Here is a 14,161-nt window from a genome sequence, read left to right on the forward strand (position 1 = left end):
CAGATCTCGCGGCACACTGACTGATGATGCGAGATTTAGCGAGAGCACGCGCCATTTAGCGGCAGGACTACTGACCACTGAAAGTTTTTCAACACTCGAGAAGAAAGCCACTCAATTCCAGAAATTGTCGATAATAATTACGATTTTTCGAATAATTGAAGTCCTAACACCCTGAGCACCATCCCGGTTTACCCAGGAGGTGACTGTGGATATCGCACGGAGTGATTGAATCGTGTTCACAGGACGGACTAGGCCTGTGGCGGACATTGCGAGCCTTTGTCTTGATCCGAAAGGTGAGTTTAATCGAGTCGCGCTGACCCAATGGCGAACATTATGTCGCAGTTTGATGTGTAAATCAGATAATACGTGAATTAAATTAGTCAGCAGATCGATCAAGCAGATTGCATTTGTGCTGTAATTTTACTCTTAACTTTTCAGTTGTGAAACAGCCAAGTTGGCACAAAATTAGGTCATTGCTTGTCGGGGAGCATGGACTCGCTAAGTCCGTTTATGATTTGTACGCTTCAGTGCAATTTTTTTCTCTCGGCAATCGACAATTATTGATTCCTCAATGTTTGTTGAAGGAGGCTGTCGTGATTCCTCCATCTGCCGAGATGTGGCGCATAGCTGACAGGCGCGTGTGTTCAAAATATCCCAGTTTTGACTATTTGCAGACTGCACCATGGGACATCCATGTCGGTGCATTTTATGCAAATGACCCCCAGCAGAGGGGTGTCGATTTCGCCTAGGCTTGATGACGGACCGTACTTCCTCCCTTTGTTTTGCTCCTTCCTAGTGTCAAATAGTTTCGTAGACAGGCAAATAAGGCCACATATATGAATATTTGCACAATTTTGTTGGAATTGTGAAACACATTTCAGGTGTTTCCTAGCATTGAACATTTCCCCCGTATATATATGTGGGTTGTGTCCCTGAAGTAGTCCAGGTGTTTTTTGTATTGACAACAATGATCGCATTAATCAGCCTCTGTGTAAGCATAATAAATTAACACTTTGATAAAGTGTCACAGCCAACTGGGAGACTTGCAAATTAATCAGTGCCCAACAATCCGGTGAATAAAATTACTCTTCCTGAAAGGGTACATTTTGTCTTCAAATGGATTAAGTTTAATGCCAATATTGACCCATATATTTATTGATTTTAAACTTTCATAGGATGTTATTCTGTGTCAGAAATAGATTGTGATTATGTTAATTTGGCAAATGAAATCAATATTGGTGAATGATTTCTTTAGCTTGACTGAATTTGATATGCTTGACTCGTTAAAAATCTCACCCTTTCTTAAGTTTCTAAGTCATGATTATATCCTATTCTCTGTAATAGTGGGATTAATTGGATTTCTTATGCTGAACATTTCATAGCAATTGAGCAAATGTCAAGCATTTACTTGGTTACCTTAATCCTTTACTTGTTTTGCATACCATTGAAAAAACAGTTGCACAAAGAGCATTGATTGATATTGTTAAATGCATTAATTCTTTTCACCATTTGGAAGTTGTAAAATATTTTGCCGATGTGACCTCTAAATTCTAATTGCTTACACATGTCATGTATCATCATGATCGCTTTTGTTGTTTGTCGGGTGACAGATGTATACAGTTTAGGTTATTTTTGTTAAGACAAAGAACCATTGGTGGTTTATGCACTTTATTTATGAAGCAAAAACTGTTCTGTGTCATTTTGTTTAAGAAACTGCAATATGGATGATATACCCATTGTGGGTCCTAAATTCATTTCCAGTTTGTTTGTTTTTGTGTAGTGCCACACTCAGCATGTTTAGGTAATCAATTCTAGGTATATGTAATCAGAGGTGTTTTTGGTATCCATAATGTATCTAGTACCATTGTTGAAAAAAATACAACATATATTATGGAAACTTGTCAAACACGTTTTCAGCATCAGAAATTGGCACTAGTCCTGTAGTCCTTGCCAAACTGCCCAATAGTTAAAGTACCGGTATCATGAGGACTACTAGAAATTTGCCATTCTTTAGGGTTTGCTATATGTTATCATTGTAAGGACTGGTGGACAAAAAATGTTAGTTTCCACCGCTGATGTTTTAGGTCTGTATGGAACGCTTTTGGATTTGAAGTTAAAGGACATGTTGAGCAAAAAAGAATATTGTGTAAGAAATTATTTTTTTGAAGGTGTTATCATTTTTTATTAGGAGCTGTTTATGTATTGTTATCAGTGCAAAAAGGGAAAGCTAAGTATTAAAAACACTTGTGAACCAGCTGGTTTAGTAGTTAAGACACGTTTCCGAAACCATGGTCTAGTGCATTTTGTGCATAATCGGTGCATTATGAATATAATGTCTTGTGACAAGTTAGGATACACTCATTTAGATTAGATTTTGGGACAGGCATGAAATGCAAATAGTGAATCCTTACCTGGATGTCTTTCTTGTAGATAGCAACACAAATTGGTCGGTGCAATTTTGTGAATTTTTATCATTTATCTCAAGACTTTTGGATGTATATTGGTCTAAAAACACCTTAGAGATAATCATTATTGTGATGATTATATTTGTATTGATATCCCCATTTTATTTGTAGGTAAAGAGTGACGAGTGTTTAAATATTTGTTATTATAGTGGCAAGTGTTGAATATTCATTATTATAGTGGTGAGTGTTACATACTCGTTATAATAGTGGTAAATGTTACATACTCGTTATTATAGTGGCAAATGTTACATACTCATTATTATAGTGGCGAGTGTTTAAATATTTGTTATTATAGTGGCAAGTGTTGAATATTCATTATTATAGTGGCGAGTGTTTAAATATTTGTTATTATAGTGGCAAGTGTTGAATATTCATTATTATAGTGGCGAGTGTTACATATTTGTTGTTATTATAGTGGTGAGTGTTACATACCTGTTATTATAGTGGCGTGTGTTACAATTACCACAATAAATGTTTTTCTTGGCTAATGTTTTGTCACTTTCCCCGGTTATTGCTTGGGATGACATGACACACTGAGACCATGATGTCCAATCTATCAGCAGCAATTGAAATTGGCACCAGCCCTGTGGTCCTTGCCAAACTGCCCCAAAATCATGACACACTGGTAAATTGATGCATGTCAGATTTACACCTGGCGACGCAGTACGCCTCATATCGATTCATGTTTGTGTTCTGTATTGGTTTCACAAAGTAATATTGACTGTTTTGCAATGACCCAGCATGATGACTACATCTCATTAAAAATCTATATTTCCACAAAATATAAAGTAAAACTTGGAGAATGTGGTACAAATATAGGGAAGTTTGAGTTTTGTGATTCAAGCTTTACGATATGTAGAGATATGTGAGTAACATGACACCCCTATTGCATATCATAATACTCTGTCGTAAGATCTATATGTATCGCATCATGATCAACTGTTTGGGTAAACTTGTGTGAACATAGGCCTAAACCAATGTGTGTCAGACAAGCCGGCAAACCCAAATTTAAGGTGCCAACTGAAGTTCTTTTCCCGGGATAGTCAGGGGCACTCGCTCATGAAGATATGGGTTAGAATAGGTCTTCAGCAACCCATGCTTGTCTTGTGACTATGCTTGTCATAAAAGCCGACTAACGGGATTGTGTGATCATGGCTCGCTGGCTTGGATGATGCATGTCATCGATCCCAATTGCATGGATTGATGCTCATGATATCAATTACGGGAATGTCTGGTCCAGACTCGATTATTTACAGACTGTCGTCATATACATGGAATATTGCTGAGTGCGGCGTTAAACAACAAACCAACTAACCACTCGGGTCTTAAAGTGCAAGTCTCTGACTGATTCAGCCCCCCATTAAAAGGACAATTTTCTACTAGTCCTTATGATACCTTAACTATTGGGCAGTTTGACAAGGACTAAAGGGCTTGTGCCAGTTTATAACGCTGCATGGGTATATACAACTTTGCAGATTTGAATGCACTGTAACATCGTTAATTCAAATATTTTATTCAAAACATCAAAAGGGGCACATTAATAAGGTTATTTGCACTTTGTCCTGTCTGTCAGTTTCAAAGGCTAAAAGCAAAATACATCGGAGACAGAGCCTCTATATACAAAGGCTCCATATATGGTCTTGTAGGAGGAAATTACCTCCAATATTACACACTTGATTGCACAAGTCTGTCCCTCCATTTGCACTCTAGCAGGCATGAGTATTAGTAGGGTTAAAGGATGGAAATATACTCCTCTTTCTTTCAACAATGGAAATGTGACAATTGCCATTTACATCATGTTCAAAATAAGCGCTGGCCTGTGACAAGTAGATTCGCGTTTGGCATGTAGTTTCTAATTTGTAGGGTCTTAAGACCTGCAGTAAACTTAGGTGTTGATTTATTTGTCCCAGTAAGCTGCAGTTTTTTTAATTGAAGGCCTAAAGAGTTTAAACAGGGCCTGCATGTTCTAAAGTATGTGGGTCCTGATGGCAGCATGGCAGTTGACTTTATTTCAAACAGTGTTTACGTCACAAATTGAGTTCACTATGCTGTGAGGAAACATACTATTTCTTCAATTGCGTTTATTGTTCAGTAATGTTCACATTTTGGTACTTTTATTTTGTTGAGACATTTCTGTATTTAAATTATTCACTGATATGTGTATAAATAGATAAAGCATCGATTGTACTTATTGGTGATTTTGGAAAAGTGCAAATGAAGCCCTACCTGTGACAGACAAGGAAATAATCAGGATTGTCCTCATTTGGACGCATGGTTTACAAGTGATTGCAAAACAGATTGGCTTGAAATTGCGATATCTTCTTGTAGTCTTGAAATGGCACTACAAGGATGACGTGACATGCTGTAGACTCTGAATCTGTGTCACATGCACACGCGCTACATTCCACTAGGCACATGGCTGAGTGTTTTATGATACTTGGACTGACTGCTGGCATACATTATGCAATAATCTACTGCAGCTGCATGTTGTGAGATGAGTGACTAGGTGAGAAACATACTGTTCTGGTTAATTATCATTAATTGGCTCAAGGGTCAATCAATGTCTCTTTATGACAGCACAGATTGAGGGTATGGGTGGTTGTAGAATCCACGCTCCTAAAATGAAAAAGGAACATATCTTGTGATGAAATATTGCTGAGTGTGTGGTAAACACCCAACAAACAAATGAAACAGTGGCACTCCGTGACAAAACAAGGAGCTCACATGTAAATATATGGCAGTCACTGCTACCCCTACAGTACTTCTCTGACAAGGTTTTTTAAAAATGGCTCACAGCCCTATTTTGAAATTAGGACTAATCTTGTTTTGAAACAACTGAGGAAATCCAAAGGTATATAATTATTTTTAATCAGTCTGTGATGTTAGATAGTCATATTTCTTTTTTAGATAAATGCACTTAAATGAGAGTAGTTTAAGTACCGTAATAAAGCCTAAATGTTGATCTATTTGAAGACCAGATAGTAACAACAAATTATGAAATGATAGTTACTGCTACACTGTGAAGTATCACACATTGATATTGAGATTAAGATTTTAGTAAGGCACAGGTGTATCGGTGAATAGTTTCTGATTATTTTCTGGATCTTATATGACCCAACAAAAATAATTACCAGTCCACTATTTTTCTAGGTGTATATGCTTATGATCAGATGTCAGAAGAAAATCTGAAATTAGAATTTCAAAATATCCTAATTTAGGTTTTCTCTCTCAATAACTTTTCAAACTATCCCAATTTTGCACAAGATTGTTTTTCATTTTGAAATCTTAAGTGAAACCGAGGGACCTGTGTCACAAAGTGATTGTAGATGTACGACCAAGTCTGTGCTAAAATACAGGACTTTCAATAGTTGGATTTTTGCAATATGCTTTTTGAAACTGAGTCCTGATATCTACATTGCAATCATACTAACTTTAAGGCATATGTTTGTGAGAAGTTAATTGTTTTTGTTTTGAGTGCAACATTTAAGTTGATGTGTTAATCCTGTCAATTTCTACGCCTGTCATCTTTTAGTGCGCATGTCATAATAGGTGTAATTTTACAATGTGAATGATATCACTGTTTGTGTAGTGTCAATTGACACACGTTTTCAAGGTAGTGTTTAGAGTTTGGCTAAAAGTTCTCCACATTCCCATTTGATGCAAAATTCCTGATTTTCACTGTGCATCTGTGTATTCTTGATTTCTAAAGTGTAGGTTATAGTCTCTTTGACTCTCAGACGTGTGCATTGAAGGTGTGATGGTAACTTAATAGGAGCCTTGAACATACATATGCTTCATGTAAAGTGTTTTGAAGGAAGGCAGTGAAAAATGTCATGTCAACTTGAGTAGTTTCCAACAGCAGCTTGCTAGTCCTAATGAGTTTCTACTAGCCTCAGGCTAGCAGGATAGTGTAGGTTCACTTACCGGATCATAATTCAAGGGTGGGTCATGTCCCATAGTGATGAATTTGCCCCAAACCTCTGATCAGATTTTGTCTGACTTTAGTCGTGTGTGTACTTGTGTCATGAACCCCTGAAGATCCGGGGTAGAATAGGTCCTCAGCAACCCATGCTTGTCTCACCCCGTGAAGATCCAGGGTAGACTAGGTCTTCAGCAACCCATGCTTGTCATAAGAGGCGACTATGCTTGTCGTAAGAGACGACTAACAGGATTGGGTGGCCAGGCTCGCTGACTTTGTTGAAGCATGTCATCAATCCCAATTGCGTGGATTGATGCTCATGATATCAATAACTGGATTGTCTGGTCCAGACTCAATTATTTACAGACCTCCGTCATATAGCTGGAATATTGCTGAGTGCGGCGTAAAACAACAGACAGACCAACCAACCTGTCATGAGTGTAATCAATTTATAATTCTGATATGACAGTTTCCTTCTAATCGCAGGTCATATCAGGTGATTCATGGTATATCGGTTTTAATGAAGACCCTTTGTGCCACATCATGAAGATAAATGTTACATAGTCTGTGCACAAAACATCTGGTTCTTGATTTTGTCTTTTTGCACCTATTTCAGTAAATTGTACTGTTAATATATGGTCAATTAATAGTTGAGTTTACTAGACTGAAGGACATTTTGCTAGTGTGCTCGTGGGCTAATGGCTAAAGTCATGGACTTGTTATCATGGTTATGTGGTGTTGCATATATGGATTTATAGCATTTGGGTATGTATACATAAGGTGTGGGTGGTTAGCTGAATCAGGGTAATATATATAATGATTTTTTTTTTAATATGGCCAAGTTTTCATTCTGTGAGTGCCATTGGCATCATTAAAACAGGTTCTCTCTGTCAGAGATTCTATTTGTTTTAGTGAGAACACCTTGTGACAATGTTTATTATGTCGTGATTTTGATGGAGATATTGCATGAGGACATTTTCACCATATAGCAACTGTTGACAGCACATTCTAAATAGTCTGATGCCTGAGTCTGAATGTACACTCTGTTCGGTCTAGTAAGCTTGGCTAATAGTAGTGCTTGGCTAATAGTAGTGCTTATGATAAAACTAAAGTTTACAGAAAAAGATCCTAAGGTTCATGTTGTTGCTTGTGGACTCAGTTTTGGCACAGGCTGCATTTTTATCTGTTTTTACCACAGAAACAAATAGTTGACATTTTAGATAATTGTCATTAAGGATTATAAAGCTGTCTGAAATCCTGTTTCATGAAGCCGGTGATGAATGTTCTTATGCCTTGAAGTAAACAAGACAAACACATGGACAAGGATAAATATATGGACACACTGAATTCATCGTGGGAGTCACAAAATAATCAATGGATTCAGAAATGGATTGTCCATTTAAATGGAACGGAAAGTGTACTCTAGGTCATGATGAAATGACATTCACAAAGTTCAGTTAGTTGGCACAGATAAATTCCAAAGTTTTTGCCCGGGGCTTTCAGATAATTTTTGAGCCGTGGAGTGTTGACACACACGTTATCATTCACAATGGGTATGGATAGTTTACTTTGGGTACACAGTATAGTTTTACTCCCTTGGGTTGGGTCTGCTGGGTATTAATACGTGAATGTGTATTATAATAGGTGGCTTCTAATTTGCATTTGTTTGTGTGCTGCCCCAAGTGTGTACCATGTTTTTCAAATCTGATTTTCATGTCTAATTTACAATAAGCAGGTTCTTGTATAGGGGATGCCTGCTCTAAATTAGTAAATACATATCTGTAACGTCTTGCATAGACACAAGTTGAAAAGGATACATTGGGAAATTAAGTAGTGTTTTACACGTTTTAAAAAAATAAATTATCATGTTTATTTATACACAAATTAAAATTTAATGGAGTAATGCAGTGTTAGAAACTGTCACTAGTCCTATAGTCCTTGCCAAACTGCCAAATAGTTAAGGTATCACAAGGACTAGTTGAAATTGCCTTTTTTTAGGGTTTTGCTATGTGCTATCATTATGAAGACTAGTGGACTATAAATGTTAGCTTCTTCTGCTGGGTTACGGTGATATGTTTTGCATATTTTACGCAAATAAACAGCTTATCTGGAGCTTACTCAAACATCCCTGTAAGTCCTTGGGGACAAATACATTTCTGTCGGTGTATTTAATACAACATCTTTGCAGATTGACTCAGTTTCTTCATATCGGCCTGAAGTGAGCTGCTAACTGGCTTTATACGAAAGAGTTATGTAATTTCATTAGATCATGAGTAGAAATAACACAATTACAACTGATTTGAGAGCTCTAGATATTGACCAAACTAATCAAAGGGTTATCCAGTGCATTGCTAAGGTCCTTTTCTTGACCCATCAATGTCCACATGTAGAATTACCTGGCAGTGATGATGTATCGAGTCTGGTTTGGCTTTCCTTGATAGGGGAATCGCTTGTAATGGACACAATCTGAGTTGTAAATGATTCTCATGATTACTCAAATATGACACAAATGCGTTTTCCTCTGAAATATTAACGTATATCTGTGAATCTCTTTTTCCAGTTTTGGGTTTAATTGGTGTTGTATTTTAAATACTTGTCCATGAATGTCACATGTTGAATACAGTAATTTATTTGAATTCTTTTGTCTTCCAGCCAGGAGTGGCAACTTATTTTGTAATGATAAAAATTCAGTAGAGGATATTAATTTTATTATGTGAGTGTTCTATTCATTACCGAAGATGTCAGCATACAGAGGCAAATTTTAGTGTTTTCCTGTAAGGACAGCAAGTCACAACATCAGTGGACCCACACTTTGTCAAATGACGTCAAGAATCTTAAGCTATGGCATCGTTTTAGTTGTGATGTCATTCTGACCTTACGTCACAATAAGATCTGAATGGCATCAACAATTTCGTCCAGATGACGGAAACAATACGCTGTTGTCTCGTGATGTGATATGACTCTAGGACACATATGATTTTTATGAACCCCTGATATGTTTGCACTCATAGGTAATAAACACCAATGTTAAAAAGGAAGTAACCCTTGGATTTTGAAACCTCAATTTTTTAACCTGTCTGATAATGTGTTGATGATTAGTAAATGTTGTTAGAATATATTGACCATTCTTGTTTGTAAAAATATACCTGTAAACAAAATGTGGGTACAATGTGTGAAGCCCATTTCTGGGGCCCCCCGCTGTGATAGTGCTGGAATATTGCTAAAAGCGGCATAAACCATACTCACTCACTATAAACAAAATGATTAAAAATGATGCCTTATATACTGGAAGTGGGCAAGCTATGGAGTTAAGATGTGTGAAAAAATTGCCCTTGCACGCTTGCACAAGTACTCTGGTGTAGTCAGAGGCAAAATTACTGAATCAGCCTAATGGCCCTAAATTGGCTTTAGGCAGCATCTTCATCTGATTTGACTGTTTATATGGACTGTTTTAAGCTGAGTGGCGACAGAAACTTACCAGGGCCAGGCTTTAGAGCAGTTAGTGACGACACTGACAGCTGCATCAGCAAGTTAATGTCCCCAATAACTGCCTGAAACCTTTGGGAAAGAAAATAAATTCAACTTATCCAAAGCATACTTTTAGCCCAGGACAGATTACTCAAGGTTATGACTGAAACTTCTGGATATGAAAATATTACCTTGTTGCTCTTATCACAGTTCCCTAAGTTGTCGTTTATTTAGTTTTGGGGTTATCAGAATTTGAAGGCCAGCAAAACCTTGTGTATCACTGATGCCGACAACTAGGATATTGTTTCAAATAAATATACAATTTCAGCAATGTCAGACAATGAATCATGTTCTTACGTTTTTTATTCAGAGCAGTGTGTCTGTGTTTAACTCTTTGTAGTTCAGGGTTGAATAATGCCAAAAGTTTTCAAAGGTGGCATGTGTGGTAATACTGTTTGTAACTATAGCGGAAAACCTCACAGCACCTCGGTTTGTGTCATGCAGTGAATAATAAGGGAGTTACTTTTAAGGGGATGCCTTAAAACCCTCTGTCTAGTTCATCATTAGAAACTTGATAAGTCCTTACTGAAAATCAAATTCTTTAAAATAGGGCATCAACATGTATGTCACGTTCAATTTCGAGGCCTGTTCATGACATAGTTAAATGTTATCGCAAACAAGTGGTGAAGGTCCAGGTCAAGCATGTTAAAAAATCAACTAATGGCGAATATGCCACACCTTGCGTGACAATATGTTGTTTCTGTGATGCTGTCACATGCAACTGAACCATACAGGAAACGTGATTAATATTTTATAGACAGTGATGGCGTTATGACAACAGCTGGGGACCTGATGCGAGCCACTGCTCGGGGCTACAGACATGAGACATCCACATCACTATGCCACTTGCTTATGAGTAGGCTGCCCTTTATCAGGCTTATTAGGTCAGATTCTCACATTCTCAGTCCGCGACCTATTGTCACGACAGTAGGAAGGACTTCCACATAGTCTGTAGGATATATCATCTGCATTTACTGTTTCGGGGGAATTGCAGTTATTAATCAATTTTGCTGGCGTGTAGTACCGTACATCCTTAAATGGAGGCCTGGTTAATTGTCTTCAGATTCTTTTTGACCAATTTGCATAAAGGATGGGTAGCAGCTGAGCGGTTGGAGTGTTGTCACACTTAAGCCCAGAGTTAGATCCCAAATGGGTAGGCTGTGTGTAGTTTATGTTGGTATCCCATACTGTGATATCTTGACTATTACTAAAGGCAGAAGGAAGTAATTTAAGACTTGCAGTGATTTTTACGATGACAGGACATGTCATGACATCATTTCTGGAAGGACATTCCTCTATGTCAATGCCAAATTTGAAAAAATCTTTCCATGCTTTAGGACGTCCTAGAAAATGAACAGTTATGAAACCCAGGGCTTGTTACTGTTGTTGTCATGTTGTTAAATATCTATCTCTTGTTATTCACATAACCAAGGTGAGTGAGTTTTTTTAATTTAAAACATTATAACAGGATGGAACTTCGAGCTTCTAATCCTGGTCGTCCTGTAGTTCTTTTCCTGAATATTTGGGCAGATTATATTTCTTAGGTAGAAAATAACTTTTTTCACTAGTCTGCAAAGATTATCTGCTACTGAGCTGCCATCTACCTCATGGTAAAAGTGGTAGTCCACGTGGAAATGTTGCCGGTCCTTCTAAAGTTTACTTGTCTCAGATTAGCAGGTACTATTTGAATAGAAAACCCTGTGTTGATATCCTGATAGAAGCTAATTCTTTCAGGAATTTTCAGTTTTGAAGCTGCAATGGGCATCATGGATACTTAAGATGGTGATTAAGTGATGGAATATACTAGAGAATATTGACTGATTAACAGACTGGTTGTTTGCTTTGGCGTTGACAACATAGTGACAGTTAACTGGTGACTGTGCTTTACTAAACATGATTTTAATAATAAAAAAAAGAAACTCTACCATAGATGAAATATTAGAAAAAAATGTTTTGTAGCAAATAAGTATTTTATGGTCTTTATGTTTGGTGTTTGATGGTTAGATTTATTGCCGATTACTTGCGATGAGTCAAACCCAACTCGCTCACTCACTCATTCAGAATTGTAGACTGATTTGGCATATTTCTATATAGCACCATTTTACAAACTCATACTGCATCACTTTCATGCTTTGTTTTGAACTCTGTGTAGTCAAGTTTATCTTGAGCGTTTTGCAGTATCTGTGAACTGGAGACTATCGTATCTGGACTGTGGATTGATACACGTGCTATCACACGTTTCCAGTTTCCGTAGCCCATAGAGTGTCAATATTAGCAGGAGGGGCACTATCGATTCTGTTGGGTCCATAAAATTCATTCTCGTGTGGTAGGGCGGTGGTTAAAGCGTTAGATAGTTAAGCTGTAGACCCGGCTTCAGTTACCCACATAGGTACAATGTGTGAAACCCATTTCTGACGCCCTTTCCGTCAAAATGCTGGAATATTGCTAAAAGCTTGGTATAACCATACTCACTCACTCACTCACTCACTCACTCATCATGTCCTGTTAGTGAGTTTTCTTGTGGATGTTGCTAAGTGCAGGGTTTTACCTTGACCTCGACCTACAAAACTAGATGTTCAGGGGACTCCAAATGCTAATTTCATGGTGCCTCACAGATAATATGAGGTTTCTGAGCATTACTAAATAGTCAGGGGTGAGAACCTTCTGCGAATTTCCACATATTTTAGTGACCACAAATCTGTTTAACAACCCCAAATTATGGACCCAGCTCTTTTGAAAAAGAGTTTCAGCTGAAAAGGAAAATATCCATTCTCATCCCTAAACAGTGTAGTGTACTGTATTGTAAGATTTAATAATTACTTTAATTACACAATGAATAGTATTATGCATTCCTTTGGCCGCAATATAAATTTTATTATGCACCCATGCTATACATTTGCGTGTAATGGATGCACTTTTCTGTGTAGCATAAAACCCTGAGTGTGTTGTCAGTGCCTCTCAAATTTATTCCTGATACAATACATGACGTGTCTATCTGTGTATCCATTTCACATTTTGTCTCTGTCGATATTAAAAAAAAGTAACATTTGCAATGTGCTGTTATATCATGCTGATGACTACGTAGCTTAGCTTTAAGTTACCGCATGTCACGATACAACATGCTGCATCTGATGGCATAAAGCTATCCACACAAACCTAATTGTAACCGTCATGCGAGTTTAACACTGTCTTGACGGCAACAATCTCTTATTAGCTGCACCACAGGCAACATGGAGAATTTCATGCAAAAATGCTGCAATGTGGGCATGGCTAAATGTATCACATCGTGACTAGTTTGTGATGTGTATCGATACACGACATAAATGTATCATGATCCCCTAATATCTTAGCTTTGTGCCTTGTTGAGTGGAATGGGAGCTGTCTTGTATTTGGCTACATCAATAATAGATTAAAAAAACAACTTCCAAGTTTTCAAATCCATGGAGATGAACCTGTTTCTAATCTCGAGCCCATTAATATCTTCTTATTCCTCTGCTTCTACCAGTTCCAAGTGATATTCTATACTTTATAATTTTCTTGTGAATTATTGATTTAAATCTTTACCTGATCAATACGACACACACACAAGGGGGGAACAGCACAATCCTTGCAGTTATACAGCTTTTTGCCCACTCCCTGACCAATCTAAGTTGCCTGTTCAGTGATTGTGCAATTTTGTTCAATATTTTTGCTGTGCTTTACTTGTTCATCAAGCTATCGATCTGACTCCATATTGGTTTTATCATTTAGAGCTGTAATTTTTAAATGTGTTCTCGGTGTTGATGGCGTGGCTTTTGTTGGAAGGTTTAAATGATGTGGTGAGATCCAGATTAGTTCTGGGGGCCATCTACACTGTTGGGATGTTGCTTGAATATACTCTTTAGGCCATGTTAGGCATTGTTCGGGATTGGTTTCTTAATTGATAATTGATTTAACAGGGTTAGAAAATAACAGCTTTTGTCCACTAGTCCTTATAATGCTCACATATAGCAAAACCCTTAAAATGGGCCAATTTTTACTAGTCCTTAGGATACCTTTACTATTGGGCAGTTTGGTAAGGACTACAGGACTAGTGCCAATTTCCAAAGCAGTTTAATACTGAGAAATGATAAATTCATACAAAGCACATATGTCACAATGACTTCACCTGAGCTGCAACTTGTAGTTGTAATGCAGATGTCATTGATGACATCCTGTTGCCATTGTTAGCATCCTGACCCATATGTGAGACCACTTCTTCAGAAGGTGC

At 37.5% G+C, this 14,161-nt stretch overlaps 1 protein-coding gene across 2 annotated transcripts in view; it reads left to right on the forward strand.

Moving 5' to 3' along the window:
• Window positions 1–20: 20 nt before the first annotated feature.
• Window positions 21–14,161, forward strand: part of LOC139452057 (C-terminal-binding protein-like) — a 37,168-nt gene continuing 23,027 nt past the window's right edge. For both annotated transcript variants that reach the window (XM_071233357.1, XM_071233358.1), the window contains exon 1: window positions 21–293. The gene's annotated coding sequence lies outside the window, so the exon portion shown is untranslated. The remainder of the gene's footprint in view (window positions 294–14,161) is intronic.

Source organism: Haliotis cracherodii, unplaced genomic scaffold (genome assembly GCF_022045235.1).
Source record: "Haliotis cracherodii isolate W230 unplaced genomic scaffold, xgHalCrac1.p SCAF_9, whole genome shotgun sequence".
NCBI classification, from domain to species: Eukaryota; Metazoa; Mollusca; class Gastropoda; order Lepetellida; family Haliotidae; genus Haliotis; species Haliotis cracherodii.